Here is a 26,496-nt window from a genome sequence, read left to right on the forward strand (position 1 = left end):
ACTGAAAGGGAGATGGGATTATACTGACTGATTTAAGCCAATCTGGACCATTCCTAAAGGTGGTGGAGTCAATCTCTTCCAATGGATATGGCAACAGTGGTGATATGGATGTAGTCATGTCTAAGTTAATCATAGTTAGGCAAAAGATTTTAGTTTCATAGTGGACAAAAGATTCCCTCTTTCTCTCCTGGATGTAAACAAAAAGACATTTGGCCTGAATTGCTGCCAGCAGGCATCTTAAATCATGATGGAATTTTATAGCAATGTAATATCTTGGAAGACAAAGCAGAACAATAAAAAGGAACCGATACTTGCTTCCATCATTGAGCCACTGGATCAAACCTAGCCTGAAGTACACCCTAACACTAGACTTTTCTGTTATGTAAATCAATACATTTTCTTTATTGATTACAGCAATTTGAGTCTATTTTTCTGCTACACGCAACCAAAAACATCCTAAAATGTACCTACACACGCACCATCTGTATGCTCCAGATCTTTAAAAAATGTCAAAATTGTATTTCCCTCCACGTGTTTTGTTACTGAGATAACTCTAGAACTTCTAAAGCACTTTCATGAAAGTGCCCGGTCAGGGGAAGCAAAGAAGAAACAAAACCTAAACTGAAGAAGGAAGCAAAGAAGAACCAAGACCTGGACCATTAAAAGACTAAGATTGGTTTTCTTGGTGATGACACCTGCAGAAGACATTAGAATGCTGGGATGCGCTCTACACAAGATTTTATATTTCATTCACTCAAATCCTGTCGCCAAGCATTTGCTTTTCTCAGAAATAGAAAGGACCACAGACACAGTTCTTGTCTGTCATAAAACTCTTCAGACGAGCAGATCTTTGTCTGCACTGCTAATCAACATAACAGCCTTTAGCCAGCAACACCTTTCTGAGGGAGGGAAAGTCTGGGTTTGTTAAACTCATCTTCTCTTTGGCTCCCCAGTTCACTGTTTCACCCCCCAGTTTGGTCTGAAAAGCACACAGACACCTACCAAGCTCTCCCGGAAGACATGGAGGCCACGACTGGAGGGCTGGAAACTGGAAACCGTTTGGAAAGTTCTCCTCAGCAAGCAAGCACCTTCAGCAGCCTCTAGGTGGAGGCAGCTTGGTTTAATGGTGACAAGTGCAGTCTCTGGAGTCAGACGCTCCTGAGTTTGAATACAGACTTTGCCTCTTACTAGTTCTGGAACACTGGACAAGTTTCTTAACCCGTACGTACTTCAGCATCCTCATCTTGAAAATGGAGATGACAATTATACCCACTTCTTAGTGCTGTAAGGCTTTAGCAAAGTGACCTCCATAAATCACTTAACACAGAGCCTAGCAGGTAGTAAGCATTCAAGAGATATTAGCTATAAGGATGTAGGGGAAGCAGAAACAGTAATATCAGCCTAGGAAATGCCACTGAAATGGTTAAAATCTGGAAAAGGGTGATGCTCAGATGATGAACAAGGAAGCAGGAAGCACAGATGGTTAAGAAGTATTATCCAGACCTCCTCATAAGAAGTCCATACTCACTATTGCATTTTCTTGCCTAATACTTTGCCAATTCTTCCACATTATCAATAATAAGTTTGCCTATCACAGCTGTGAACAATCAGACCAGGGCGAAACTTTTCGGGCACTTCCCTCCCCCATCAATAAGTTGAAATTGCTTTTCCAGTCCCAAAGACGCACATGCACACACACACACACACACACACACACACACACACACAACCGGCGGCTGATTGAGGTCTATTTTGTGCATGACAGTGGGCAAAAAGAAAAAAGAAACTATTACTTAAGATCAAACATTGTTTTCAAGTCTAGGTTAGCATTCCTGGAAAATCCATCCACAGTATTTTTCAGGCAGGTTAAAATCTCCGAGCTGTGACCAAATAGTGTGCCAAGAACATGGTCAGACTGAGACGCTTGGAAAACTGGAAAGGAAGATTTGTTTCCAAATGAAAAGTATAGCATATTCACAGCTGGCATTTCAGCACGAAGGGCTCTGTGGGCAAGACCATGCTCTGGAGAGAAATAAACTGGTTTTGAGCCTGGGGCCATCCCACTATCAGAGTGCGACTTGGTTCTTCTCTCAAAAAGGACTCAGTCTTCTCTCCTTCCTCCATTTTAAAGCAGTAGCTTCATTACGGCATTTTTGCCCCATAGAAGTTGGATAAAATTCTCAAATTTGAGTCCACAGAGGTGGCACATCTGTGCCCTGTGCTGTTTGGTTTTGCTTTATCTACCTTAGTTGATGCTTTGGTTCTCATGACAACTATTATCCCTAAAGCCTATGAATTGCATGTACCCTCCAAATGAAGATTGATTTCTATTTCATCCCGGAGCTCTTTCAGAAAAGGCTAGAGGACTGACAGTGGTTCTGAGGGTCCTTTCTCTTCCAAGAGCCATCACTTCCGGGTTTCAAATTTGGTAAACGGGGCAGGTCTTACTGAGAAGTGGCATGAGCTAGACCCTGACCAATCCTCCCCTACCTGGCAACCCAAAAGGCCTGAAATTCTCTGTTTTAGCTTCAACTACATAAATTAAAATATAGGGCATGCAATTTAGAATTAGACAAGAGTTTGACCCCTGATCCTCCATTTACTAGCTGTGTAATTTGGGGTGGGAAGATTACATTCCCTGAGTTTCAGTTTCATCAACTATAAGATAGAAATATTAAGAATGGCCTCATATCACTGTGGGTATGCAATAAGATAGCGTGGTAGTTCTCCTTTGCAAAGCCAAACAAAACAAGCATGGTTAACATTAAAATCATTGGAATTATTATTCACTATATCTCTAATTTTTATCACTAGTGTGTGTTAAGACAGTTTTTCCCCTTGAGAATAGCACTTTAGCCACACTAATTATTGGCACTTTAATGTGAATGAACAATGAAAGGAAGCAGGGTGAGATGACTGAGGATGGGTTCTAAGAAGCAAAAATGTTAGAATATACTAAGAGAGTGAAAAAACAGGTCACGTAGGAGAGTTAACAAACGTTCTCCTCTTCAAAACTTCTTCTACACTGCTACTAGGTTGGCTTTCTTTTCCCCAAAGAGAAATGTAGAGGATACAGACTTTCAGTCAATAAAATAAGTATTTATTGAGTGTCTACTAAGGGCAACCACTGTGATAGGTGCTGGGAATGTAACAAGCAAACAGAGTTGTAAACTGACCTTTGGACCCCACAGTCCACGTGGGTGGTTGACACTATCTAGAGAAGACGGCCCAAGACAAAGCCACGAGACTCCCATATTTAGGGATTGGGATATGTAAGAAACCTGAGGAGGAGGATGAAGAGAAGTCTGTAGAGAAGCAAGAGGAGATGAGAAGGGATGGGATCCCGAGCAGAAGTGGAGATCTGTCTCCGGCAAGAGAAGAGTAGCCTCTCCATTTACAAAAGGAATCACTGTTATTAAGCAAACACATATTCACACTTACTCATTGTGAGAAATTGGGCTGGGTCCTGACAATTCAGTAGCAAAACGACTCTTACAAACTGTGTTTCCCAGGAAGCCAACTCTGAGGTGGAGATCAGCCTGCAGGAGGCTTTTGAAGGAGTTTACTAAGATAGACATCCGAGAAAGGGAGAGGGTGGAAGCAGCACTGGGCAGAGAGATTCAAGCTGCAATGCATGTCCAGTGACAGCTCAGCAAATCTCACAGGGGGCAGTGGAGCTAGCATGGCCCGTCAGAGCTGTCTCCAGTTGGGCTGAGATGACCACATCTGCCAGTCACTGCATGGGAACCATGCTGGGATGTGGCCTTGCGCAAGGTGGCTCTCTGCTGATGAGGCAGTCCCTGAAGTGGCTGACAGCTGAAGGTCATCTGCCAACAGCACTTGGGGAAACAAATCCTTCATCGTCGGGAGATTTGGGGAACACATATAGTGCTCACCCCGAAGACCAACATAGTTTCTGCTCCCTGGAGGTCAGGGTCTTGCCCGAGGTGGATGTGAAACAACTAGTCCAGCAGGTGGCAGCATTATGATTTGAGTTGGTCCTCCTGGATTAAAGAATTTGTTGAGTCAGTGTTCTTGGATGCAAACAACCAAAACGGACTCTGGTTACCTAAAGTATGAAAGGATTTATGGAAGGGCATGGATTGGCTCAGAAAATTGATGGGAAGGCCCAAGAAACAAGCTCAAAATTGAGAAGGAATAGCAAAGATCAGGTAGGTGCCTAAAATCTCAACCAAGATCCTGCCATAAGGGCAGCCTGGATTGGGTACCTCTTCTGAGCCAGTGCACAATGGGTGCCACTACCTCTGTCTCTGGAGTGAATTCTAGCCTGTTCTCGGCTACTCTTCATCACTGGCTCCAAATTCAGAGACCCAGGCAGAAACATCTATTTGGCCAAGTGTAGGCAGGTGCCCACATTCTAGCTGGCAGGGCTGAGGGTGATGAAGCATCTGACCCTTCAGGCTTCTTTACCAGGAGGTGAGGTCCTGCCTCCCACCTCAACCGATGAAAAGGAGTATCCTCAAACATCAGAAGGGGTTCAGACACTGGACTGATTAAAAACAAACAAATACATGATGGCTAAAGACCTGACCATCAGCTTGGCTCTGCACTCATGAGGAGTGGTAAATAAGAGTTAGGCAGATGTCAGGGCCCACCAACACACGAAGGAGGTGCAGAGAATGGTCTGATAAAACAGAGAAATAAACACTAAACACCAGACCATCACTTGGGCTCAGCACTTGTGAGAAGGGTTTGATGAGAAAGATGCAGATGCTGGGCCCAGCTGGATAGACATGGTGTTGACAGAAGGCTCCAGTCTCAGCAAAGTAACAGAAATGCACACAGAAAACTAAGGCTGAGTCCCAGCAGAAGATGGAGACTAGGGAGCAGAACTGAAGCTCAGAGAGTGGGCAGACATCCATGGTGGCCCACCGCAATGGGCCCACCCCCAGCACAATATTGGCAACACGTCTAATTCCCAGTTCTTTCCAGTAGTAACAGGAGGACCCTTAAAATACGGCCGCATTTGGGGCTGAGACTTTGAATTAAAAGTTTTCTGTTCCAGCAAATGAGTTGGGCAGAGGGGGCAAGGCTAGGAAGATAAATGGTTCAGAAAGAGCCTGGAGTAAGTTTCTTCTCTTTCTCTCCATCTCTTCTGGAGTCCTCACCAAAATAAAGGAAAAGGCAAGTACCGTTTATTTACTGCCAACTGTCCTGAACCCAGTGCTAAGAGTTTTCGCAAATTTTCTCTCTTTAAAACCTCACAAAGAAGTCTGTTATCCTCATTTTTCCCAATGCAGAAGCTGGATATCAGCAATGTTAAATAACTTGTCTGAGTCTCACAGATTCAGGATTCAAACTCTAGTCTATCCGAAAGCAGAGCACACCCATTTTCTATTACTTATATTTTCTCTCACTCCTTACTTTATTCTAGATTCTTCATTCCTCGCATTACTCTGATAGGCACTTTGACCATCTTAGAGTCATGCTTCTCAATCTGGAATTTACATTCTCACCATAATATGTCTGGAGGTATTTGAGGTCACGGACTTAGCATAAAGCACATTCTTACAATGACAACCATACTTGAGGATTTCGCAGGGCTGGGGTTGCAGGCTGGGGGAGGGTGAAGGGTTGAATATTTTAATTGGTTAGTGTTTAAAATATTTTCTCATTACAATGAATGAATGCATTTAAGATATGAATATTTAAGAGAAAATAAGTGATGTCAAAGAAATCTCAATCCACGTTGGTCTACCTGCAGATCCCTCTGAGATAGGTATTCACTCTTCTCGCTCACTAAGGATAGATGAATAGCAACTTTTAGGAAATGCTGGTTATGAGAGGAAGACCTGGGGAAACTCACTTGAGCTCCCCATCCCCTCCCAAGCCCACTCTTGTGCGCCAGCCTCTGGTTTCATTCTAGAGGTTCCCTGTCTTGGAAGAAGGTGAAGGAAGCCCTGATGAGCATTCAGGGAAGCCAGGGCACTGGGGAAGCTCCCAGAGACTGCTAGCTTTGGAAAGGCTGGAAACTGCCAGAGACAAAAGAATGAGTCAGAGGCTGGGGAGTATAAAGGGGGAATAATGAGATGAAATGGAGCAAGGGAAGACTTCGGCTTGGGGTTGGGAAAATGTCCAGGCAGGAAGAACTGTTAGGTGGCCGACTCATGGAGGAGGGAAATGAGGAAACAAGGAGTCCCCCAATACGTAGCCGTCAAACCCGATAGGACTAAAGCGGCTTGGTCTCCAGGGAACCCTCTGTACTGGCTCCGGAAGGGCACGATGGCCAAGCGGGTCATTTTCAGCTCCTATTTCTGTTACTCTTTGGAACAGGGGTGATTCAAACCGTATGTCTTTAAAACCACTCTTCGTTTCTGTGGTTTGGTTGTTTGGGTTGTTTGAAGGTACCATGTGACAAAGGCCCTTGTGACAAAACAAAGCCCTCTCACAAACAAAGTTTGTTTCAAACCTAATCCCTTATCTCCTCTTGCCTGTGCATGGAAAGTAATGTGCTTTCCTTTAGAACCCCTTCCAGGGTAAACCGGGAAGCCAAAGAACAGAAGACTATGAAAGATCCCACACTGGGGAGGATCGGATTTCAGGGCAGCCTGGGGTTCTGAATCTGACAGAGGTACCCAGGGACATGTGGTAAAAAAACACACTGGCAGTTGTTAACCTCAAAAGGACGAGGTTGAGCCCTGAGCAGACAAACACGCCTATCTTGTGGGCAGACGTTTTATGGATGTCTTGTCCCATCTCTAGTAAAAACAGTAAAAACAGCCTGGGCTGCAGAACCCTACAAAACTGGGTTCTGACTTACCCTGTCACACAGAAAAAGAGACTTTGATGAGTGACTTTATTGTTTCTCAGTCTCGTCTGTAAAATGGACACAATAAAACCTACCACAGAGCGTGGCTGAAAGAACGAAGTGAGAAAACGCATGTGCAGTAGTGAGCCCAGTGGCCGGCAAACAACAGGCGTTCAATAAATTTTAACAAGTAATGTGATGGCGGTTTGGTCTAAAACTCTCTTAAGACTGTTCTCAATTCCTGGTGTATAAGTACTCTAGTTCAGTTGTATATGCGATCCAAGCCATTAGTATAATGACTTTCTTTTCCTGAGTGATTCTCCACCTCGCCAAGAGATACCTGCTGCCTTCCTGGTTGAAAGCTAGTCTCAGTCTGCTCGGGCTGCTGTAGCACAAGACCACAGACTGGGTGGATTAATCAACAAATATTTATTTCTTACAGTTCTAGAGACTAACAAGTCCAAGATCAAGGTGCTGACTAATTTGATTCCTGGTGAGGGCCCTTTTCCTGCTTGGCAGATGGCCATCTTCTGGCTGTGTCCTCACGTGGTGGAGACAGAGAGAGAGAGCACTGTTGTGTCTCTTCTTAAAAGGCACTAATCTCATTCATGAGCACTCTACCTTCATGACCTAATTACCTCCCAAATGTCCCATGTCCAAAGACCACCACCTTAGAGATTAGGGCTTCAGTGTATGAATGGGAGGGAGGGAGTGGCAGAGGGACACAGACATTTAGTCCAAAGCAGAAGAGAAGGTTGATGTTTTGCTAACAGTGCCCCAACCTCAGACTATAAGAGAAACTCTGCTCTGCTCCTTCTTATTCTCTAGGGTGGTCTTTATAGCTCAGAAACCCCTTCCTGGATCTTAAGGGATTAACTTATTCCCTACCCTCCTGATGCTATGAGTTAACTTCCTCTTTTAGAGGTTTACCTAAACAAACATAACACCTTCTAACATCTGCCATTTAAATAAGAGGAGATTTGTTACTTACTTGTTGCAATGAGAATGTCCTAAGAGTCAAGAAGAAATGTGTAACAGCTTGTGGTTGCCCTGGCAGCCTGCCAGGGTTTACCCAGCAACCTCTTTTCTTGCCATTGCTATGATATTCACAATCTGGCATTTAGCTTTGAGAATGCATTTGAGTGAAAAAATTAGGAGATTGCTCTAGTAGGGAGAAAGTCTACGGCTCTAAAATTCTTGACTGGAGGATCCAACACACTTCTTTGTTTCTGCCAATTTTATAGCTGCTGCAGAACTAGAAAGGCAGCCTTCAAGATGACCCTGGGCCCCTTACTCAGTGATCAGTCCAAGTCTATGAAATTCAATTTGCTGATGATCTCTTGTAAATAAAATCAGGTTTTTGTTCATTTTTAGGCAGCGGGGGTATCTGGGCTGTATTCTTGCCAACACAAAATGTCCCGATGTCGTAGATAAATATGGAAAACAGAGAGTAAAGACTACAAGAGACAGAGTCGGGGCCACAAAAGAACAGCCGGTCCCTGTTACTTATATTTGCTGGTCCTTCACAGAGTCATTTCCCCACTGCAAAGACTCAGGCTTCTTAGGGCAAAGAGCAGGGAAGTTATTTCATCTGAGGGTTTCAGTAGTGGAGGGTGCTCATTCCCATCTATCTCCATCTAGCTTGCACTGATTTGTCCTCAAGTTCAAGTGCCTGAACTCCTCAACCCCATCAGGTATCTGTACTCATAGGACTTCTGAGTGTCCTGGGGTATTTGTATACTAGTTCGAGCTTGGGATGCAAATTACGAAGAGGGATTCTGGCTAACTTAAGCAGAAAAGGAATTGACTGCACAAGTATTGGCTACCTTGCAGAAGGTAGAAGAAGAGGTATTGGCTTGAAGACGAGACAACCAGATGTAGCAGAAACCAAAGGAAACCTAGCCAGTTTCCTGCCTAGAGAAGGTCTGCCTAGAATGCCACCATTCTAGGTGGAATGTTCCTCAGCCACCAAATTCTTGCTATAACTACACTGGACTTATGAATCTGCTACAATCTGTAGGAATAATTGTTAACCGACCATATTAATTGCATCGTTCCAACATTCAAAGTTTGATGCTGGAGAATCTGATTGACTATACAGGGGTCACGTGACAATACCCCAGCTACTAGATGGCAGAGCTAAGGAGAGAATGGCCCACCACTTTCAGTTCTTTAGAGAGAATAACCTACCACCTCTCTTAGGACTTTACCCCAAATACAAAGGATATTTCTAGATTCAGGTCAGCCAAAATGACTAATGTCCATCAAAGTCCACCACTTTGGCTAACATCTTCTCAGGTCCTTCTTTCCTTCTTAACATTTCAAAAAACATTGCTCCTGTCTAACACAATGAAACTATCCCCAGGACAGCCAAACTCCCACCATCTCCTGATGGGAGGCAAAAGAATGCCTCATCTGGTCCTATTGCCAGCTCCAGGTCCTGCATCTGGGGATGATGTCCGTTCTCCTTCCTGATATTCTACCGCTTTGACTAGACTAAAAATCAGCTCCCAACAATACATAATATCTACATACATATAAAAATGGGGTGGGGAGCCGGCCCTGTGGCCAAGTGGTTGAGCTCACATGCTCCTCTTCGGCAGCCCAGGGTTTCACCGGTTAGTATCCTGGGCACGGACATGGCACCACTCACCGGGTCATGTTCGGGTGGTGTCCCACATAGCACAGCCAGAAGTACTCACAACTAGAATATACAACTATGTACTGGGGGGTTTGGGGGAGAAGAAGGAAAGAAAAAAAAGGGATGGAGTGAGAGAGCAGAAAGGAAGGAAAATACGTGTGCACAGACACACACATCCCCCAAGGAAAGAAATATGGGTTGAAGCTATATTCATCATTGTTGTAACTGAGATGAGGGTATAACTTGTATTACAGGTTGGGTTCTTTGGGAAGTGGACTGAGATGGCATTTAGTTTTTAGGATATTTATTTAGGAAAGCCCTTGGGATCAACACCTGTGGAAAAGTGGGGAAGGAAGCAGGGTCAACAAAAGGAAGAGTCAAGTTGCAATGTAGGCCCTTTGAAAGAATGTGGTTAAGCAATGAGTGGGTGAGTCATACACAATTAATCCATTTCAACCTTCCTATCTCTGAAAGTTTTTGGATTCTGTCTCTACAGTGAACCTGGCATCTTTTCTGTGTAGGTCCAGATTTCAGTCAACCAAGTAAACAAACAATTAGAACTGCTCCCAGATGTTCAGTCTTGTACAACGAATCCAAAAATAACCAGAAAACTGACAAATATCAGTAAATTCAGCCTGAAATAAAATTAGCTTCTTCCATCCTTAATCCAACATCCTCAGAATCCATTCCACCACACATATCTTAGATTTTTGTTCACATAAATTAGTAAATTCTTGTAATACTTTTGGAGTATAAGATTTCTCCTTTCGGATTTAATTTTTTAAATGTCCTCATCCCAGGTATTCTAGGAGCAAACTTTATTTATAGGCGGAGAGTCAATGAGGTTGGTGGAAAGAGGACAAAGGGAGAATTATCTTTCCCCTGCAAGAGTTAGGGAGTTAGTTACAAAGACTTCCAGTGAGCTGGGAAGGGGAGGAGCCGTTTCATGTGGGCACAGAGGCTCTCTGCAGTTATGAGTTTAGTCACTAAATTCTCCCACATATCCCCATTCTAATATGTGGGGTCTCATCCTATTTCATTGTCCCAACTTTAAGAGAAGACTAATGGATCTTTGAATTGAACTGATATCGTAATTTGTCAAACTACAGAACACAACTATTTGTTTGGGTTTTGGCCATCCCAGTCCTAAGCCTCCAAGAGATAAGATATTCTTTTTGCATAGTCGTAGAAAATACCTCTCTTTCAGGCAGTTCCTTGAGCCAAGAATGTAGGAATTCGAGTTGGTCAATCTCTTTAAAGATATCTAGTGTCCTTAGAAGTAGCCGCCCTGTGATGGATAGTCTCATTTGCACATCCTGCCTCCACTCCATTCTTTTCCTCTTTGCTCTTTGCCCCGGAAGAGTGATCTCCACATACTGCATCAGACAGGTGACTCTAACCTTCCAGCTTCAGGTTGGGTTCAGCCAATGGGATGCACATGGGAGAGAATCAGATGGAGAAAGATAAGGGGGAATTTATTTCCTGGCCTCCAACCTTCCAGGCCGTGAGATAGCAGTTGCTAAATTCTTTTATCAAAGTCTACAGTTCCTACTGGAAAACATTCTTCAGCTATAGCTGCAACTACAGCTCTCCCTAGGTTCTAGTAACTGTTCATTCCCCTTGCTCTTTCAGACACAGGGGGAAGTAAGAGATCTTGTAGTTCAAATCCCTGACATACTTCACCATCCCTTGTTGGTTTCCCTTAGCTCTGCCCTCAATATTGTAAATAAGCCCTTTGTTAAACTCTCCTCAAATACCCCATTTGAGTGTACCATCTCTTTCCTGCTGAGACCCCAAATAATACACATCCCAATCCATAGTTCTCAAATTCCTATTAGCCGTTATTCCATTCTAGGGCATTAAACTATTCAGTCCAACAAATCCTTGCCTTTAATGTACATTTCATCCCAGATTACCAGGAATGATAGCTTAATTAGCAAACTCACAACCGTGTGCCATGAGCTTCCAGACTTTCATCCCTGAATTTGAACTGAACTTCCACTGCTTTTAATTCTAATTGATTCAGATAGCCCCATATTTCTCACATTTTCCTGAGATATACTTGCATATACTCCTGGTGCTAATATCTACACCAGTCAGCGTTCTTGTTTACAAATGACGGAAATGAACACTGAATGACTTACACAAAAATAGTAATTTATTTGGAGAAAACTGGTAGCTCACAGAATTGACAGGAAAACTGGAAAATGATGTTCCAGAGGGAATAAAAGGAGACAAAACATAATCAGAATACCACTGCGGCTACCACTGATGTCATTACCATATGACATCAATACTCACTGCCATCATTGATGGCACTACTGCCACTAGACTTGAACCCCTCTGCCATTGGCTACTCAGCTCCACTGCAGTTGTCTCAACGACTTCTAACTTCATGGGAGTTCCTTCTCTAGTCCATTGGCCCTAACATTTTCACAACAGCCACAGACCAGCCCTGGAATTAGTGTCAACAGGTAGTTCAGGCTTCTTATCCTTCTTGGACTCAGAGCTCTATAGCCTTTCCTGTCATCTTGTTTTTGTCCATTTCTCCCCCTATTAGGCATTATAACATAAGACAGTTCATTCTGCTCCCTTTCTCTGACAAAAAAATGAAATGTAGCTTGAGTAGGGGTTACAAGTCAGATGTTCATAAATTCATTATTCCTATGTAAGTTTTTAGACTTCTTTCTTAAATCCATTCAGTATTCAAATGTCAGGACAAAGGTCTGTTCCCATACAGAAGGTTTATCCAGATATTTGTGTCACACTAAGGCTTTCAATTTTTTTAATAGTCTGGGACACTGTTATATTAAGTTGTCTTGACAGGCAAACATGAATTTGTTCTTGGTTTTGCTATGTAAAAAATGTTGAGGACATATCCTCTAGACTTCTTGGTTCCAGGAAGAATCATTTAAAATGCCTCTCTTAGATATGTAACGATAAGACAAGTGGACTTTAATTGGAGTCATTTGGGAGTATTTGCCAAAACCCTCCCCATCTTGATACTCTTTATTGTGCCAAAGATGTTACTGTGATTACATGGGAAAGTTTGCATACAGATTAAGAAACTTTTGTATACCTAGGTTGGTAGAAGCTTCAACAGCTTCCATTCTGATAGTCAACATTAAAGCCTCTTTGACAGGTTGGGATAATGTCAACTTAAGTCCACCAAAGATCTTCCAAAAGGGGCTCACAATGAAGAAAGATGGAGCCAGGACAGAAGATCTAGGTTCATAGCCAAGGTTTACTGCACAGAGGAAGAGGACTGATTCTAGCCGATCATGCAGCTGATGTTGAATTTCCTGATCCAACAGCCAATGTGAGCACCTTGAGATTAAGGTCTTTGAAGGAGAATAAACCAAAGAGCTATAACAATGGTAAGCTCTTTGGCAGCAGGTAACAATGGTGGCGTCAAATTATTCTTCTTTGAAGAATCACTGCAGCAAGTGCAGGTATCTGGACCAGCAGTGTCATTCCGCTAAAGCAACTTGAGATGCAGTTAATTTGAGTATCAAAAAAGTTAAAGAAGGAGCTTCATTTATACCCTTAAGCTGGTGAGACAGATCATCTTAGTTTAATGGAACTTCTACCCATAAAATATTTCCCTTACAGGCACTCCCTATTCTTTATAGAGCCCTCTATATACATCTTGGGAGGACATTCTTGGTATATGTATGACGAGGTGACACATGTTTGGACTAGTGTATCAGTAAGGCCACCATTGTGCTGACAGGAAGATTCACCACAGTTCAAGCCTTGAAGAGCAAAGCTATTGTCTTTAGTACCTTTTCTATCTTCATTATCCCTGCCTCTAAATCTGTAGCAGGGACATTATCTGCTGCAAAGTCTGAATTGTCATTCATTCGATGAGTATATTTAAAAGTTTTACCAAGTAAGACCTCACAGTTAAGTATAATAAGCACTAGACTGGGAATGAGTATACCAAGTTGATTCCCAGACCTCATAAACATTTAATTATCTGTGCAAATATGGACAAACAAGTTACTCTCTTTAAACCTAGTCCTCATCTGTAAAATCCATAAAATGGAAAAAGCAAGGCCATTCTTGACTACAACCCAGAGTTACTATGAAGATCAAATGGCGTTGTGCATGTGACATTGCATTGCAAATTGGATTAAACAATGTATAAATGTGGGAGATGACCTAATTCATCTTCAGATTTTAACTGGTGAATTTGGAATTGGCAAGGACTCATTTGAAACAACATTTCTCAGAGGAGTTCAGGGCCTTTCGATCATCAGTTCCCTAAGGCTTTTAAAGAGAGTCACAGGCTAAACCTCCACTGCCACATTCAGAGTATGAAAAGCCCATTTAGCTGTCATCCCTTGCTCTTGGCAGACTCTCAGGGAATGCCAGCAAAACGTCTGAAATTGGAGCGGCAACCCACCAAGTACATCCAAATCTTTCATCAAACTGTGCCTAGTTTAGAAGCAATATTATGTTAACATTACCCCCACAGTGGATTATTTCTAATGAAACCAATCTGCCAAGGTGAAATGAGAGCATGTGTCACAGAGAAGCATAATTGGATTGACCTGAAAATTGAGTTTAAAAGTAAATATTTCTTCAATTAAAGATGAGCAAGAAGATTCCGGAAAATATCAAGATTTCTGACTCCTTTAAAACTGTGGCCTCTCCCTTAGACCAAAATATAATCAAATCCTTTAAACTTTCTGAATGTAATTAGAATAGAAATTTGTAATTCTGTTCATTGAGTCAGATTCTCCTGATGGCTAAACTCTCCTAATTGTAGGCTAGCAAACTTTAAAGGCAGAATCAGCAATTTTAAGCCAGCATGGCACCATTCAGGATGTGGAAGATACCAAAGCAGTCTTTAAGTTCAACCTCTGAGTTGTCATCATTTCCTTCCTCTCCTTCATTGCTTCATCGTCTTCTACCTCCTTTTGTAGCCACCTCCTGCTAGACCCCAGATTTTTATGGTCCTTCTATTTTCTGGATACCATAATGAGCTCTAGGAATATAAAGATGAGTAAGACTTGAGTCTTGGCATTGGATACTCTGCTTTCACCCCAGTCACCTCCTTTGTTATTTCTTTCAGTCTCAGATCAAGTAACCCCTCTATGATGCTTATCCTTATTCACCCAGGAAGACTTAAAAGTTCCCTATTTATGATTTAAGTCTTCCATTCCAATATTTATGTTGTATTTATTATAATTATTAATTTACATATCTCCTTGAAATAGATGACCAAGTCTTGTCATCTTTGTACCCCAGTACCCCGCCTAATATCTGGCACAGAATAGGTGTCAAAAATATTTGTTGAACAAATGATTCCCCAATCCAACCATTTCCCAGTCACCAAACACTTTCTTTTCTGCCCACTTTGTGGTTCTTCCCTCCAAGTCCCTTTTCTTGACTATTTTTATTGTCCTACTTTAGCCCTTCATCCCCTTTTATTGTATCTGTTTCAAATAAATTTCTCACATGCTATTCTTACACATCCCAGATCTATTTTTTATTCCTATCAGAGTTATCCAAGTATGAGTCCAACCATCTTGCTCCATTTATCAAATATTCTCTCCTAATTAGGCAGTGAAAAGATCCGATCTAATTTATCTTCTTCAACTTATTTCTGCCTCCACCCTCCACCAAGTTCCCTGTCCTCCTTAATAATTTATGCACTTTTGATATCTCTGTGGCCTTGCTGATGTGTCCCTTAAGCTTAGAGGACCTTCTAACCATGTTTGCCTAGAAAACTGACCTATCTTTAATGTTTTAGCTTAAAGAGCCCACAAAACACACAAAAGCACAGGCTAAGAACCTAGCCTTTCAAACTTACTAAACTAACTTGAAACAATCAAATCTAAAAGCAGAATTAGAACTAAAATCTAAGGATCCTAATTCTAGATCTCTTTACACTGACCCTGCTACCTCACCTATGAACAGGATGTCCAAATCACGTATGGTCCATTGAGGAAGATTTTTGAGAGTTAAAAAGGGCATTATTATTAATTACACTATTAATAATTACACCTAGACAACAAGTGTCAATGAGGACATATGGTCAACCTACCTAAATCTAACCCTAATCCTACCAAGATCTAAGATATTGTAAAATTATATGGGCCCTGTTTAACAAACAACTCTACATCATCTAGGTCTTACTTCTAATGACAACCCATGGAATAATTATGATGATTTGAGTCATTAGCAAGTTGTTTTGTACTCTGGCTCCCTATTTTAAAACAATAGCCACATAAACACACACACAGAGCATTGTGACTAGTGTTTCCCTAGTAACTGTACAAGCTATTGTATATCAGGTATTTCCTGGTTTCCAGAATCAGATACACCTGTGTTGGCCATACAACTCCATCACTTATTGTGTAAGCCTCACAATGAAGACAAAATTAAGACAATGGTGTCTATCTAACAGGACTTTTGATTGATTCATTCAGCAAATATTTGTTGAGTGCTTACCAAGTATGAGATACTGTGCTGGATACTGGGGACACAAAGCTGAGCAAATCATTGCTCTCCACTACATTCCAGTCAGAAAGTAAGCCTACCATCCAAGCAAAGATAAGTGCTATGATCCTATACTACCACATAACAAAAGAACCTGATGTATATCGTGAGGTCATGAAATGCTTGAGGACATGATGTTCACCTTGAGAGCTTAAGAGTAATTGCAAGTTAACTAAGCAGAAGAGAAAGGGAATTTATTTCAGGAATAGGGAATAGTCCATGCAGAAGTCTTGTGTCCAAAAGGAAACCTGGCTTAATCAAGAAACACAAGAAAGTCAAAAGAACATAAAGTGAGGGAGAAAATCATGGAACTGGAGCTGGAGAGGAAGGCAGGGACCGGTACAAGAAAGAACTCTGTTGGTCATATTAAGGGTCTCTGTTTTTTTGCAAAGAGCAAAGGTATGTTGAAGACTTTTACATAGGTAGTTGATGGGGAGAAGTGAAGGGAGAAGATTGGTACCCATAATTAGATTTGCATTTGGAAAGGTCACTCTCGTAAAATGAAGAGTGGATTAGACAAGGGCCAGAGCACAGGCAGGGAGACCAAAGAGGAAGCTCATACGGTAGCTCTGGTGAGAAGCAGGAGTGGTTTAGACTAGGATGAAGGCAGACAGGTGTGGGAAGGAAAAAGAAAGAGGTAAAATTGACAGATTTAGTGATGATGGAGTAAATCAAAGATAATGGCAAAAATGACTTCTAAATTTCTCGCTGGATGGTGATGCCATTCACTGAAATAGAGAAGACTAAAAAAAAAAGTGGATTTATGGAAAGTTTATACATTGTCTTGGATATAATGAATCTGAGGTGACCTTGAGACATGCAGATGGTGATATTGAATAGAAATTTGAATACACAAGTGTGAGGCTCTGAGCTGAGATCTGGGCTAGAGACTGAGTCAGACTCAGTCAGAGACTGAGGTCACCCCTGATTAGGTGGTAATGGCAGCCATGTACGTCAGCAAGATTCCTGAGAGAAAATATAGAGAGGAAGAAAAAGGAAGAGAAGGGGGCCCAAGACCATGCCTTGAGAAACTAATATTTAATTGCAGTTTAGAAAAGAAAGATGCTGAAAGAGAAAGAAGGCTCAGCCAAAGATGGAGGAAGCAATCCAAGAAGGTGTGGCATTTTAGAGTGATCATGAAAGGAGTAGGCAACTGTGGTGTCAAATACTGCTGGGAGGTCAAGAAAATGTGAACTAAAACATTGCCACTGGATTAAGCAGCATGAAAGTTATTAGTGATCATAGAGAGCTACGCCAGAGGAGTGAGAGGGCAGAAGCCAGATGAGGGTGGAGAGGAAATGGAGGCCCCAAGTGTAGACAGATTTTTTGAAAAGTTTGGCTCTGAAAATTGGAAAGGATTAGAAGACTATTGGAAGAAAAATAGTTAGAAGAAACTGTAAGAGGACACAGGTATAAAATAAAGGGATTTCTTTCACAGATTGAACAGAGTTAAGCGTGTTCAACTATTTATGAAAAGATCCAGTTGAGGGGACTCAATTGTTGTAAGGTCCCTATGAAGACAGAAGAATATAGAATCTAAGACACAAGGGGGAGGGTTTGCCTCAGGAGGAGAGACACGCCAATAATGTAACAGGAGGTAAAGATAGGTTTCATAACAGGGGCAGGTACAGACTGGCTAGTCTGAATTTGAAGATGTTCCAATCTGATGACTTCAATTGCCTCTGAAAGTAAGAGAAGTCAAAAGCTCAGAGCAAAGAGGCATGAAAAAATGGTCAGATGTTGGGACAGAGTGATGGTGTCCATTGTGGGGGGTTGGCAAGAGAGCTGTGGGCCATATGGAGGGCCCATATCAGAGTGTGATCATGAATTCATTGTGACTTTAGTGTGTCTTATTGTGTGGCTTTCTCTAGCATTGTCACATGGCTCAGATATAAATCTAGAAAAGTATAAAATAAGATTAGGATTTTTGCCACGTCAATGTGAGAAAAAGGCAAACAAGAAAGAAGCGAGGAAAGACGAGGAGGTCTGCGGACACTAAAGCTCTCTCTTTACAAGTAGGTGTTACAGGCTATAAAGTGGTCCTTCCCCCCCCCCACCCCCATCCCAGATTTGCAACAAAGGCTGAAAGCTGAAGACCAAGTTGCCACGTACATGCCACATTCTAAAGGGAGCATCCAAGACTGGCTGCCAACAATTGGAGCCAAGCTCCTGCCTCCCTCCCTTTCCCCTTCATCTACCACCATGACTTACTAAGAAGAGGAGGACCAGGCCTTATGACCACAGGATTTCATTCCAAACCATCATCACCACCACCAAACTTACACAAGCATCTACGCACACCTCCTCATCATTTTAAAAAAGAAAAGTAAAACAGACTGAACAAGAGAGGTATAGATTTTCTGGAGGATGCAGAAGTGGCCCAGAAGTTTTGGTCTTTGCTCAAGACTATCAAGGAGAGGAAAAAGGGAGAGTCATAGAATGTGTCTCAACCCCAGTGTGTTCTCTCCCCCTCAATACATCAGTTAGGTGAGCCACACGTGTGACCAGTAACAAATAGGTAACATGAGTTCACATGAAGCAAGTGTTACACAAGGAACTATGAGTTTTGGTAAATAGCCTTGTCCACTGCTATTTTTCCCTCTCTTGTGTTGTGTCCCTCTCTCATGCTTCTGAATCAATAATTATACTTTCTCACTTCCCAAACTCAGCAAGTGAAGCAAAGATAATCGCCTAGGGTTGAAAACTCTGGCAAAGTTCTCTCTTCCATCTGCTTTTCTTCTGCAGCTCACATTTGCCCAGACTAACCAAGCAATAGATGCTCTCCCCACCTCCCCTTTGCCAGCCTTCTGAGGCTTGTCTCCTCTCTGCCCTGAGGGAGTTGATGCTTCACTTCATAGGACAGCTCCTTGGTCCTTGGAGACACAGGAAATGTTACCACTGGAAGGCTCAGGCTAAATGTTTTCTGACTGCAAATGCATCACCCTGCTCCTGGGATCTGGGGAACATGGCACCTCTCCCAGGCTTAGAAAAGAGCAAGGGATCACTGCCAACTTTTCAGTCCCACTGGTGTGATGAGATCTTACCTTAGTGCAAATCCATCACTGAGCTCCAAAGCAGTGACTTCCTCTCCCTTTTCCAAAACCAACACTCGACTATTTGATGAGTCATTGATTCCCTGACATTTGTAGACTATGCTTGAAATGCTCCCAGAGGGAGGAAAATTATACTGTAATCAAACCACATACTCTCTCTCCTTTTCCCTCCCCTTCTTTTCCAGCCTCTACAAGAAAGGAACCTATAAGCTCAACAGTGGAAACCTCTGGAACTATGTTTGTTTCTCATCTAATTCAGTTGAATGAGCTGGTTCATGGGTTTTCAAAAAAGAAACGAATTGGGTCACCCGCCGCCCCTCCACCGCCAGCCTCACACAGGCTCAGGACACTTGAGTCTATTCTCATAACTGAGAAAGCTCAGGAGGAATAGGATAGGACATGTTGCTAGCTTAGTATTGGTTATGTATTTGTTCATTGCAGCACCTGAGTGGTGCTAGTGGCCAGGTTAGGACCAGTCAAGAATCATTAGGCATTAACAGGGGAGCCAGGCACTGGGAGGGAGCTGGTGAGGAAAGCAAAGGGACCAGGTAGGTGGGTAGGTCTATAACCAGGCAGAACGTAGAGAAGATGAATTTGTGGAGGTGGTTGTGTGGCAGAAAGTTAGAAGTTAAAGCAAGTGCTTTGAAACAAAGCAGGTGATGAGGTAGGAGTGGGAGGGGTGTGTGTGGCTAAGATTGCTTTTTGAGTCTTGCATTGGTTTATAGACCTTAATCTGCAGAAGGAAGAAGTGACCAGCTCCTATGTGAGTCAAGACTTTTTCAATTATGTGTCAAGTTCCAACCCAGACCAGTTGAAGCAAAAAAGAGATTTGTTGGCCCATCTTACTGAAAAGGTTAGTGGTGGTGCTACCTACATACTTGGCTTAGGCCAAGGGACCACGGTTCTTTCTCTTTACCTTGTTCTGTGTCCTGTAATATACCTGGAGTAGTCTTCTGTCCTGGAAGAAAGAATATCATGGTCCAGCTTTACATCCTCCTGAGTTCGAGTCTAGTGGGAAGGAACATCTTCTTTCCAAACGTTAAAGCCAAATTCCCACTGTGTCTCTTGGTCCTGATCAAGTCATGTACCATTCAGAACCACTCACTCTGCCCACGGGAAAGCAAATCTATAATTCGCCAGATCTGAGAAACATGCCCATAAAACTGGAGTGGATCCATATCAATCAAATTGTGTGAACTCAGAGAAGGGTAAATAAAGGTCATTTCTTAGAAGGAAATTGGAGTGCTGCTACGGAAAGGGAGGTGGGGCGGCTCTCAGCAGCCAAAAACCCTGCAAATGTCCTTCATAGTTTAGTGAGTCTGTGATAATCTCCATCTTCTGATGGTTTCAAAGGAGATAAACTAGAGTAAATTCAATAGTCTGATTTATGTGGCAGTGTGAATTTTTCTGCAATAAACATTGCTAATCTTTATGCCAGTTTTATCTGAATTATCTTACATAATTCTCCCAACGATCCTATGAGGTAGGTACTTTATTAACCTCATTTTACAGACAGGAAAGTGAGGCTCAGGGAAGTTAAGTGACTTTTCAAGGTCTTATTGCTAGTAAATGGATGAGTCAATATTCACAACCAGGCAGACAAGCCAGAGATCCTGCTTGAAAGTTTCAAAGAATCAAAATTTGGCCTAGAGTTTTCACTTAAGCGATTATTAAGAAAAAATCTCTGAAGGACAAAATGTCTTGCCCATAGACAGACAGAGAAGATGCTTATAGGGACCTATACAATTTAAAATCACATATAGGAGCTGTGGTGCCCAGCTCATTGCTAAGAATCCCTTGAATTTATTTTCTTTCAAAGTTAAGTGAAAGCGAAGACTTGACTATCAACACAAAATGTCATTGAGTGCTAGAATTCAGCTCATCTTGATGGGTTATTCAAGTCTCTCCAAGCAGCCAACTAGGGAAAAAGAAATATAAAAGAAGGAGTAGAGAGCAAGAGAGAAGTGTGAGGAGAGAGGGGTTTTGAAACGCAATGGCCCTGGGCAACATACATCTGAGAGCAATTTATGTTATATTTGGTTAAGTAAAGTAATTTGATGTTCCTTCCCTCTCCATGAAAATCATTTAAAACTCCATGTTCTTACACATTCTCCATTCCTCAGACATTTATCAAGTTTTGGTAGATGCTAGGAATACACCAGTGCGTAACAGAGTATGAGCCAAATACTTTGTAACCCAGCCAGAGGGGAACCAGTGGAAAACAATTAACAAAAGAATGAAGAGATAAATGTTCTCTCTTACTTGGATAGATTGCAATGGGAACCTAAACATGGAAATAAATAATCTTGACTTTGGTACAAACTATCGGTGAAGGTTACATGAAGAATTCTACATTTAAATTGGAGTGAGAGGAAAGTTCAGAAACTCAAAATTACGAGATTTTAATCATTGAATTAGATCAGAAAGATCATGCAACTCACTCTCATCTTGCACTTGAGAAAACCGAGGCACAAAGTGGGCAAAGTCACTCCAAAAATCAGCGGCAGCATAAGACAAGAACCCTGACTGTCAAATTGGTGATGTAACCTGGGGCTCATCTTGCTGCTTTAGTCCAATAGTATTGAGTTAGTATGTACTGAGTATCTACTGCAGGTCAAACATGGTGCTGAGACCCGGATGGAAAAGTCTTGAACAAAGCACTGTCTGTGTTCCTGAGGAGCTCTAGACGGAGAGTCTACCCAGACAAAGATCATTAAATACAGACACCAGGGGTAAAGAGAGTGTGAGAAGGGAGTGGCAGCCAGCAGATGCTTTCTAGAGGAGGTGCTCTCTTGAAAATTAGCTAAGGGAAGAAGGGGAAAAGGGATACTTCATAGAGAGATCAAAGTCGTACCCTCATTGCCAGACATTACACTATATGTCCTCTGCTTGCCCCTATATCTCCACTCTCCACTATTCTCCCTATTTTGTTCAATAGGAGGCTGTGGACTCATCAGCAGGCTCCCTCGTCCTCTGGCATCCAGTTGGGTTTGACCAATGGGAGGCACTAGCAAAAGAGATACAAGTTCACTGTATCTTGGGTCTCTCCCATCCAGGCCGCAGTTTGACATGACTGCATCCTTCTTTTGAAGGCCACAGCCACTACTGGAGAGCCATGTCTACAGCTACAGCTCTCTCTCCAGGTTCCAATAACCTCTCCTTTCCAATGGCTCTTAAGACCAAAGGGCAGTAATTCTTCTCTGCTACTGCCAGAGAGCCTCAATACCCCTACCTGATTTGCCTTAACCCTTGCAAAGTGTGCCTTCACTTCACTCTCTTCCAATATGCCCTTCGAGTGCACCTTCTGTTTCCTACCAGTCCAGACCAATAATGGAAATGAGCGATCCCCATCTCCTTTCAGGGGAGAAATCCCAAAAGAAGACTTCAAGAAAACTAGAAGAGAAAGAAAAATGCAAACTGGAGATGACCTTTTTCTTGAATTGAACAAAATGCTGGCTATGTTTCCTATATAGAAACCTTTCCATTTGGAGGTCAACAATTACTTATTTTAACGTGTAGACTACAGTATTAGAGCAAAGTATTATAAAATGAAAACTGTCTTGAGTCCTCCTCATACTTTCTTGACTACTAAGATCATACGGGCCCAAATCATCAGCTTCTAGTCACCCCAAGTGGAACTCCACCTTGCCTGAGAGAGTAAGGAGTGTTATTGCCCATAATTTGTGGAAGCCAAGACCTAAACTAAATGAACCCAAGTCCAGACGCTCAGCCTGTGAAAGGGAGGGGTAGTTGGAACAGGAACAAGTATTTTCCTGTCAGCACATTCTCAAATATAGTTTATAATAATATATTAAAGGTAGCGTTTGGTGTGACTGTCAATAAAGACAACAGAAGAAGCAAAGTGAAAGCAAGACTTGGAGACAAAGAAAACGTAGTGGAAGGGAGCACCTTTTTTTTTTGAGGATTGGCCCTGAGCTAACATCTGCTGCCAATCCTACTCTATTTGCTGAGGAAGATTGGCCCTGAGCTAACATCCGTGCCCATCTTCCTCTACTTTATATGTGGGACACCTGCTACAGCATGGCTTGCCAAGTGGTGGGTAGGTCCGCACCCAGGATCCAAACTGGCGAACCCCGGGCTGCCAAAGTGGAGCGTGCAAACTTAAGCACTGTGCCACCGGGCTAGCCCCAGCAGCACCTTTTTTTTTTTTTTAATAGCCCTACGTTCCTTGGTGGTCTAGTGGTTAGGATTCGGCGCTCTCACTGCCCCGGCCTGGGTTTGATTCCCAGTCAAGGAAGCCTTTCTTCTTCCTCTCCGCCGGCCGGCCTCCCGACCTCCGCATCCCTGGCGCAGCGCAGGCGGCCAGGACAGTTCTCGCCTCCACACACTTTTAGCCCGCGCCAGAGCTCGCTCGCTTCGCCCCTCGCCCTCTGGCCTCGGCGTCCTGACACGGCCACGCGTCACCCGCCACGTCCTGTCCATGCCACCTCCACCCCAGCCAACCTTTTGGTCCCCCGCTCGCTCCCTGGAGGTCTCCCCTCGCTCCCCTCTTTCCTCAAAGTCGCAAAGGGGCCTTGCCGCGTCGGATTCACTCCCGCGGTGGCCACGAGCACACAGCCTCGGCCGCCGCACGTGCTTCGACTCTCCAGCAGCCCTGATGCGGCCGGGACAAAGCTCACGGCCCACAGGAACCCCCTTCCTCGGTCCTGAAGTGGGGCTGCCGGTTGGGGTTTGGGGCGGGAGGGGGCAGGGGTCTCCATGCTCAGCGAGGGCCACCTGCCCCAGCATCACCTTTTTAATGGAGAGTTCACTTGATACCAAAGTGTAAGTCACTGTTCCTCCCCCTCCCCTCCCCCGGTCACACTCTCAGGCTCCAGTTCCCAGATAGCTTTGCCACAAAGATATGCCATAAAGATACCACCTGTTTCCGGCTCCTCCAGATGCTACTGGTCTTTGGAACTCTCCCTGAAGTCATTCTTGCTTGGCCTATCTCAGGTACAACACATGAATAAAAGGCACATTTTTCTTAGAGAATCTCGAGTATTACCCATCTGTCGAGCATCCCCTTTCATGGGCCTATGAAAGCTACCTTTACATTATTATCATGTTAACAAATATTGCTCAGAAACAAAGTATTGTTGAATTCAGGAGAGTTCATTTTGCCTTCAAGTGCTTGTACTTTTGTGATTATCAGGGTGAGTGCAATATACACGTGTTGTCAAAGACAAATTGACAATTTTATATTCAGATTCCATAAAACTGCTTACATCTCTCTAGAAAAGACTTTTGACTTTAGATGCAGAAAAAGGGATGCTTTACCCAGATTTAGAGCAACAGAACTCCTTATTATGTCAACAGATGTATATGATGTGGATTTGTACAAGCCACAGAGAGCTGTTTACTAGGACCTTGACAGGACTGAGCTTATCTTGCACTTTTAATAAGAGTGTAAGAAAGGAAAGAGATCAGACTCCGCCTCCACGCTCACTCCCCACTCCCAGTTTAAAATGCTTTCCCACTACGAGAAACAATGTTTTCATTCGGGTGTTAAATAAAGAACAGAATTTAAACCACCCTCTCTGCGCCCCACCCCAGCCCCCGAAAGAACTCAGGCCACTCCAAAGCTGAGCGCTCAGCCAACTTCCTACTGACAATTGACAGCTCAACTCTCCCACATCCTGTGTAGCGAGAGAAGGAAGAGCATCCGGTCAAGAGTGAGAACTATGGATCTGACCTTGTACATCCCAGCTATATACAGATATATGATCTTGGGCAAGTTACTTAACTTTCTAAACTTTAGCTTCCTCGTCTACAAAATGGGCCTACTAATATACTTAACTTACGGGCTTTCAGGTGACCAGTTTCTCCCAGTGTGCCTGGGATCGTCCCAGTGTTAGAACTGAAAGTCCTGTGTCCCAGGAACCCCCTTATTCCCAGGACAGTGGGTCACACCATATTTTGTGAGTATTAAATACAGTAATCCCTGTGAAGTGCTACAGACAGTGTCCGGAACATGATAACCTTTCAAAATGTCAATAGGATTAGTATATATCCCCATCGCCAGACCCCTAGATTTTCTTGCGGATATCAAATATTCATTGAACCAGGCATAATACTAAGTGCTATACATTCACTATTTCTCATATTCACAAATATCCAAAGAGGTACATATGATCAGGCATATTTTACGAATGAGCTGACCACAACATGAAAAGCATGTCTAAGAACTAGTACATGGCAGAGCCCAGACTTGAACCCACATCGGATCGCAAAGCCCCAGCATCTTTCCTCATGTTGCAGATTCAAGCTGTTTATGTGAAAAAGGACAGCAAGGAGACTAGACTCATTTGACCAATGGGCAACTGAGTTTTAGCCAAGTGGGAGAATAGGACAAAAAAAGCTTCAGGTCTCTGGCTGGGCTGTCTTGGTCCAGGATTGATGTCATCAACACACAGAAGAAACACAGTTCTCATTTCAGGAAGAAAGAAGTCGTGAGTAAGATGTGGGCCTGTGGATTACCATTTTATCCTCATCTCAGTCTGGAGTTTTTCACCCGTAATGACATTAACTCTCTCAGAGGGTGAAGAGAGAGTAAAGTTCATCGGTCACCCATCTTTCACTTAATGATGATCACATCTGTGCGAGGCACCTTGCAAAGTTCTCTGAATTTAAGATGAATAAGACAAGATCTCCCTCTTTTGAGGTGGAAGAGATAAATAAACACTGGTTATAAAAACATTATGGAGATTCTACAAAAAATTAAGAATAGATCTACCATATGACCCAGCTATTCTACTGCTGGCTATTTATCCAAAGAACTTGAAAACACAAATACATAAAGACACATGCACCCCTATGTTCATTGCAGAATTATTCAAAATAGCCAAGACTTGGAAACAACCCAGGTGCCCATCAAGGGACGAATAAAGAAGATGTGGTATATATACACAATGAAATACTACTCAGCCGTAAGAAATGATGAAATCCAGCCATTTGTGACAACATGGATGGACCTTGAAGGTATTATGCTGAGTGAAATAAGTCAGAGGGAGGAAGTCAAATACCACATGATTTCACTCATAAGAAGAAGATAAAAACAATGACAAACAAACATATAGAAACAGAGATTGGATTGGTGGTTACCAGAGAGGAAGTGGGAGGGACGAGGGTGAAAGGGGTGATTAGGCACATGTGTGTGGTAATGAATTGTAATTAGTCTTTCTGGTGGTGAACATGATGTAATCTACACAGAAATCGAAATATTATGATGTATACCTGAAATTTATATAATATTATAAACCAATGTTACCTCAATAAAAAAATATTAAAAAAAAAAAAGAAAAATTGGAAAAACCTCAATAGTCCTATATGAGGAAATTTGAATAAGCAGCACAAACATTCACCACACACAGGTTCCTGTGAGAACATACATTGTGATTTCTATTGGTTAACCACCTAGAAGTGGGTTTCTTGGGTCATATGTTAAGTACATCCCTCCCCATGTCCTCACCGATCCTCTGCACACGCTCCCTTCTCTCCAGAATCTTCTTGCACATCCATTC

The 26,496-nt window shown here is 42.7% G+C and overlaps 1 long non-coding RNA gene across 4 annotated transcripts in view; it reads right to left on the reverse strand.

The window, feature by feature from the left end:
* LOC103547504 (uncharacterized) overlaps nucleotides 1–26,496 on the reverse strand; it is a 40,896-nt gene extending 14,400 nt beyond the window's left edge. For 2 of the 4 annotated variants that reach the window (XR_011543164.1, XR_543968.2), the window contains exon 1: nucleotides 26,445–26,496. This is a non-coding gene — a long non-coding RNA (uncharacterized lncRNA). Of the gene's footprint in view, nucleotides 1–1,002; nucleotides 1,244–19,889; nucleotides 19,932–26,444 lie in introns of all 4 variants that reach the window. The other 2 variants (XR_011543162.1, XR_011543163.1) reach the window with 2 other exon arrangements.

The sequence above is a fragment of the Equus przewalskii genome, chromosome 8 (assembly GCF_037783145.1).
Source record: "Equus przewalskii isolate Varuska chromosome 8, EquPr2, whole genome shotgun sequence".
Lineage (NCBI taxonomy): Eukaryota > Metazoa > Chordata > Mammalia > Perissodactyla > Equidae > Equus > Equus przewalskii.